Source organism: Trachypithecus francoisi, unplaced genomic scaffold (genome assembly GCF_009764315.1).
Source record: "Trachypithecus francoisi isolate TF-2019V2 unplaced genomic scaffold, Tfra_2.0 Lachesis_group17, whole genome shotgun sequence".
NCBI lineage: Eukaryota > Metazoa > Chordata > Mammalia > Primates > Cercopithecidae > Trachypithecus > Trachypithecus francoisi.
The window spans coordinates 79932454-79939347 of NW_022681462.1; the positions used below are offsets into that span (position 1 = coordinate 79932454).

Sequence of the window (6894 nt, forward strand, 5' to 3'; positions counted from 1 at the left end):
TGGGCTCAAGCCATCCTCCCGCCTTGGCTTTCCGAAGTGTTGGGATTACAGGTGTAAGCCACTGTGCCTGGCCTTCAATGCATTTTACATCCATTGTCTCTGTATGACTGAGAGTCAGGCCTCTCTCAGTTGAAATAGCCAGAAACCCAATCGAAACAGCTTAAGTAAAACAGAGAATATATTGGTCCAGGTAATGGGAAAGTCTAGTAAGTCCGGTAGACTTCGTGCTTTAGCCGCTGGGGGAGCCAAGTGTGGCCACAGGGCCGAGAGTCCACGTGTCCCTCCTGGCAGCTCTGATTCCATGATGCTGGCCTTAGTCTCAGACACAGTCTCTCCATTTGGTGTCTGTATTCGTTTCCTGCAGCTGCTGTAACAAATCACCCTGAACTGGTGTAGCTTAACATAACAGAAAGTGATTCTCTCCCAGTTGTGGAGGCTGGAAGTCTGAAGTCAGGGTATGGGTAGGGTGTTTTGAGGCTCTAAAGAGGAGGCTGTACCCTGCCTCTCACCAGGCTCCTGGGCAGTGCCAGCTATGCTTGGCATCCCTCAGCTTGTAGCTGCCGTGCTCCCGTCTCTGCTGCTGTCATCACTTGGCCTTTTCCCTGTGTGTGTCTGTGTCTCGATTTCTGTCTTCTTAGAAGGACACAAGGCATTGGACAGAAGCCACAAGCCACCCTAATCTAAGATGGCTTCATCTTCACTTGCCGACATCTGCAAAGACCTTTTTTCCAAATAAGGCCACCTCCAAAGGTGCAGGGGATTAGAACTTGAGCATATCTTTTTGGGGTACACATTTCAACCCACAGCAGTGGCTAAAGGCTTCAGCTTTCCTTCTATCTACCTAGTGACTCCAGTGGGAAAGAAAGCTTCAATAACTCCAGCTAGTGTGTTCCCACCAGCCTGTTTTGAGTCATAAGTTCATCCCTGGGAATCTGACTCTGTGGCCGGGGTGAGGGAATATTCTTTTTTTTTTTTTTTTTTTGTATTTTTAGTAGAGACAGGGTTTCACCGTGGTCTCGATCTCCTGACCTTGTGATCCGCCCGCCTCGGCCTCCCAAAGTGCTGGGATTACAGGCGTGAGCCACCGCGCCTGGCAAGGGAATATTCTTATTGACCTAGCCTCAGTCATGATCTTATGCTGGAACCAGGAGTGAGGTCAGCCACCCCTGGACCACATACCCAACAGAAAATCCAGGGGACATCTCCAAAAGAAAGGGGAAAGGATGATGGGAAGGTCAAAAGAACAGATTCCACTCAACCATCAGCACCCCCAGGCACCTACAGTGTGGGCCTGATTTCCATTTACTGAAGGTTGACAAAGTTAATGACTTGCAACCAGCTAATGGGATTGGAACTGAGCTGAGACTAACTCGGGCCTACTTGGCTGAAAAACTAGGCTCTTTCCCCAACAGGACTTCAGACGGTGGTGTCCCTTGCAATGGAGGAGGTGGGACTTGGGCTGTGTCTTGAGCCCTGGAGTCTGCAGAGCCCACAGCCTTCGGCTCGAGGCAGAGGATTCTCTTGGGGGAGGGATGAGAGTGAGGTCCACTGTGCAAGGCCTCAGGTGTCTTCTGTTTTCCTTGGGCAGTGGGGAGTCACTGAAGACTTATGAGCTGGAGAGACTCTGCCGTCGATCGGCTCACGGTGCTTGGTGTAAGTGGTCCTCCGGGAATCAGCTGAAAAGGTGTGAAGTGTTGATTGGGTGGGGAGACGCTGGCAGGGAGGAGGCTGTGGCCACAGTCAGGTAAGAGGTGATAAGGCCTGAGTGGGGCAGGAGAGGAAGGCCCTGACACCTCCACCCATCCCCACCCAACAAGCCCCAGGTCCCGATCTAATTACATCTCACCCCAGCCCCCACCCACCCCACCCCAGTGATACACAGGGTCCAAGACCAGCTGGGACTTCCCTCACACTCAAAAACCCCTCTCAGCAAACTGTTCTCATGACCAGTGTATGAGCCAGCCTTGAGTGGCAGGTCATCATGTCCTGGCTAGTCACATTCTGCCACCTGCCAAAAGAAATTTCCCCAGCCAAGAGGGCAAGCAAGGCCAGCTGTGGAGCCAGCTTCTCTGCTGCCTGTGATTCAGGGAACAGGGCCGGGGACTGGGAGAGGGGCAGCCGTGCCCCAGGGACCCAGCGGGCGGACTCCTCTGCATGCTGTCTGCAGTGATGAGTGCCTACCCACTGGAAGGCCCACAACTGAGGATGGAAGCCCACGGGCTGCTGAGGAAACATCCTGGAGGCCCGGATTAGGGTCTGGGAAGGGCAGGGGATGAGGGGCCGCTCCCTTCAGAGCCCAGGTTTGAATTTCCCACCTAACAGATGGGTAAGAACTGGGGGCTCCGTGAGTCTTTCAAAGATGAGGCGGAGGCTTGCAGGACAGGAAGGAGGTTCCCATCGTCCCCTGAGTCAGGCAGCAACGCCCTGGTGAATGAAGTGTGTGCACCTGCACATGCATACACACGCTGGGGGTGAGGGCTCAGGGCGCCATTCTCTGGTGATACTTATGTCCGTACAGAGGGTCTCAGGCCACAGTTAGAACCATGCTACTCCCCCAGGGTCCTGGAGGAGATGGAATGAGACCTTTCCCTGCTGGGCCCCCAAATCTTTCAGGTGACTAAGCATGGAGGGCCCTGCTCACCTTTCCTGTGCCTACCGCTGCTGAGAGAAGGGGAAGCCGGTGAGGGGAAGTGTAGACAGCTCTGGGCTTTCTCAGTGAGCATTCCCGGCCTGTCACAGGGGCGCTTGCTGCTATAGCTGCGGGGAAGTGCCTGGAAGGGACTTGCTGTCTGCAGCGGAGGGAAGGCCCTCGTTGACTCAGTGGCTCGGCTTTTTCCTAGAGTTGTCCCCTGGTGCTGAAAGCAGCCAGCTCCGGCTGGCTCCCCGAGTGTCCTTCTCCTGGGACAGCTGAAGGTTTTGCTCTGGGGGCTCTTAGGCTCTCCAGGACCGCAGGTTTCCCCAGGGTCTGGAAATGGGGAGTGGGATGGGATGAAGAGCAAACCCCATTTCTCAGGAGTTGATTAAAAAGGTGGACAGGGTGAGGTGAGGGGGAGGCTACCCATTGCATTGTTCCATGTCATTCATAAAGTTTGAACCAGAAAAAAATCTTGTATTCTGCTGGAAAGCTGTTGTGCTTCCTTTTATCAGAAAAGGAGAATTGATACCAGCAGCCTTTATGTTTTGGACGAGACGCCAGGAGGTTGTGTTCAGGTGAGGCGCACTTGGCCCAGGTTCTGGGGCACCCTCTCCTCTGCAGCCTAGGCTTGTGTTCTTTTAACCTGACTTTAAAGTCCTATTATCATTGCGTTTCCATTGTGAGTCATCTCAACTCTCTCAGAAACAGGCAGGAGAGCATGCATGAATGAATGAATGAATGAATGACAGCAATTATGGGGTACTTACTATGTGGCAGGCCCTGTAAGCACTTTACAGTATGCGCTTATTTAAGCCTCCCGGTGAGCTGATGAGGAAAATATTATTTGTATCCCCATTTTACGACCCGGGGAACTACAGCAGGCAGGGAATAAAAGCAGCTGGTGGGTGGTGGAGCCGGGCAGTCTGGCTCCCGCATCCTCTTTCCTACTGGCCACGCTGTGCTGCCTCTGAGAATGATTGAATGAGAAACGCTCATTCATCATGCATGGAGGAAGAGGATGGATGAGGGGCAGGGTGGTGACCTGGTGCTGGAGCTGGAGGGTCAGTGTCGATGCCGGCAGTGATGGCAGCCGGGCGATGGAGACGGCGCTGGTGAAGAGTCCTTCCTGCCTGGCTGCGTCCAACTGTCCTGTGAGAGGGTTCCTTCAGGGAAGACATGAGACAGCTGATGCAGCAGGAAGGGTCCTGGTCCCTGGCTTGGCTTCTGGCCTGGTGCCCTGCTTGCCCTCTCTTGGCCTCCCTCTGCTCACTTGGGAGATGGTTAGTGGGATTCAGGGATTTGGGAGGCCTTGCAGCTTAGACACCCATGGCTTTTTTTTTTTTTTCTCTCTCTCTCTCTCTCTGTCAGAGACACAGTCTTACTGTTACCTAGGCCGGAATGCAGTGCTGTGATCTTAGCTCATGGCAGCCTCAACCTCCTGGCCTCAAGTGATCCTCCCACCTCAGCCTCCTGAGTAGCTGGGACTACAGCCACACATCACCACACCTGGCTAATTTTTGTATTTTTTGTAGAGACAGGGTTTCGCCATGTTACCCAGGCTGGTCTTGGACTCCTGGGCTCAAGCAGGCCATCCTCTTTGGCCTCCCAAAGTGCTGGGATTACAAGCATGACACTGCCCAGTCAGACTCACGGCTCTTCTTTCTGCTCAGAGTTGGGCAGCTGAGCCCCAGTAGGACCTGAAAGGATGGGAAGTCCTTGGGGCTAGGAGAGGGGCATAAGCCTCAAGCCCATGCCCAGCCCAGACCACCCTGTCCTTTCTGAGAACAGCTGAGGTAGAACCTGGTTCTCAGAGCTGGGAAGGAACCCAGAGACCATCTCACCTGAACTTCCATTGTACAGACAAGAACACTGAGGCTCGGGGAAGGGAAGAGACACTCCCAGGGCCCCAGGACTGACCCTGCCTCACAGCCAGCCCTTCCCACTGTCCATTGCTCTTTCCTGAAAACCCCAGTAACCAGGCAAGAGGGTAGGCCAGTTCTGGGTTACAGGCAAAAGGAATCTTGGAGCATCTGGCTGGGCCAGTGGGATCTCTGGCTTGTCCCTTGGGGCTTTGTGTCATCCTGGGCCACGAGTCAGAAAAGCATCACTGGGACACGAACCCAGGGCACCATGGCTTTGGGGTCAAACAGTTGTTGATGACCAATCCTCACGCGTAAGGTGCTGAGTCAGTCCTGGGAAAGGGGCAGGAGAGGCTGTCTCTCTTTTTGGCAACTTTCCCTGGCCCCTGACTCCTGTGACCCTCTCCCAGCTCCACTCCTCCTCCCCACAGTGCTTCTCAGCCCCAGGCTTGCCCTCTGCTTATAGCCGGTGGTATCTTGAAAAAGGATCTGATGGGTCCCTATTAGGATGATAACGGTAGAGACAGGCGAGAGAAAACCCCACAGCGAGAGATGAAGCTTCGAGCGCCCATGCTGCCACCTGCTCCCCGCTGTGTGGTCTTGGACCAGTCATTTCAGCTTCCTCCTCTGTAAAACACAGGCCTGGCGGTGGGTGTCTGGAAGACCTTCTGCCTTCTAACATTTGGGGATTGTGAAGTACAGCCTCTCTGATGGTGTCTTTGTGTTATAAAGAAAAAGAACTGAAAAGGGGGAGCCATAGTCCAAAAAGCTGTGACTCCAGTGAAGAACTGCAGGTTTCAGGAGGCCTGTGGGAGGAATTGGGCCGGGGGTGTTTTGGTTGGGCAACCCTGCCTACATTGCATCCTCCCACCTCCTGCCTGAAACAGCAGTCCCGGCCAGCAGGCCCTCAGGGGCATCAAAGCTGAGCTGCGGCCCCACCCTGAGCCAGAGGGCCTGGGGCTTGGGTCGCGTAAGGACATATGGACAGTGTGGGCACCACACCTGCCCCTACACTGCCACCCAGGCACACCCAGACACACAGGGGACTTCCTTTAGGAACCCCTCAAACTCATGCAGCCCTAGAGTGCGGGCTTGGAGACCCCGAGATTCCTGAGAAAAGTGAGGCCGCATCGGACCTCCCTAGACAGCTCTCTCTGTCCTTGTTTAAGCTGCCCACTGGCCCCCACTCCACAGAAGGTGCCACCCACCCGCCTGCCATTGCCATCCACTCCCATGAGACAGAGCTCCCTCCTTAGCCAGCCCATCAAGACCAGTGTCTGGGCCCACCCTTTGGGGCCAGTTTCTCCAGGGAATCCTGCTCAAAGCATTGACAGAGTAAGAGAACAATATTGAAGAATAAGCTTTACCTTATGTAATCTCTTACCTCAAAGGCAGGGCGTTTGACAGGTGAAGAAACTGAGGGCTGCAGAGGGGAGGGGGCTTCCTGGGTCGAAGGTAGCAGGCAGGAATCAGGGCTTGAAACAGGGACCCTGCACACAGGCCTCAGGCTGGACGGCACCCAGCACGTGGGCCAAGAAGCAGCACGGTCTGGAGGCGAAAGCACAGGCCAGAGCCCCAGCCTCCCCGCCCTCCTCTATGTGCAGGCTGCGTCTGCCTCACAGGGTCCCATCTTATGGGATGGTGTCGAGGAGGCAACAAGGCTACAGAGACATGTGGTCAGGATGCGTTATCGATATTATTCTTGCCACTATTATTATGCCTGCTATGGCAAGTGTGACTTTGCGTGCCTCAGGTGCCAAGCCCGAGACGTCGTGAGATGCCAGCAGACACCACCCCGCCCAGCAGGTGACAAGTCTCCCACAGCACCCCAGGAAGCTGCCCTCTGGCCTCTGACGTCCGTCCTCTCTGGGGCCTCTCCTTCTTTGTGGTTCCGTGTTAAAAATCTCCCTCTGTCTTCCCCCCGACCCTCTGACCACAATGGCCCCGGCTGCCTGCCCCTCTGTGCACATGGTGACTTTTGCTGAAAAGCAAACATCACTGGAGCGCCCAGCCTCGTGGTTTCAGGCTGTGCGGTTTACCTCATGACGTCACTTTCCTTCCTCCAGATAAACCAGAAGAGACTTTACTGCTCAGCTGGTCCTGGGGAAATGGTGCCTGCCCTGACTCGTGGAAGGTTCAGGGTGGGCATCTGGGCCGTAGCCAGGGCTGAGAAGAGGTCCCGAGGCTTAGCCAAGGCTCACAGTGACCAGTGTCTGAAGGAGGGTTTCTGGCTTCTGCTTTGTTAGCATAGACTCAGACAGCCCAGGGGCTGGTGCTTCCAAGGTGCAGAGGAAGGGTAGGGGCCACAGCAGCCAGAGGCTTGTCCTGAAGCCCCCGACTGCCACTCCCAGCCACCAGAAAGCATGGACCTTCTGGGCCTTTGTGGCAGGCCACCAGGCC

General features: G+C 55.1%; 1 long non-coding RNA gene across 1 annotated transcript; it reads right to left on the minus strand.

Annotated features, from left to right (window-relative positions):
- Positions 1-996: 996 nt before the first annotated feature.
- LOC117062537 lies at positions 997-6655 on the minus strand. The gene is made up of 5 exons (XR_004428421.1): positions 5879-6655; positions 4190-5300; positions 2642-3798; positions 1893-1895; positions 997-1676 (listed from the first exon to the last, which is right to left on the minus strand). It is a non-coding gene; the product is annotated as an uncharacterized LOC117062537 (long non-coding RNA).
- Between the last annotated feature and the right edge of the window lie 239 nt (positions 6656-6894).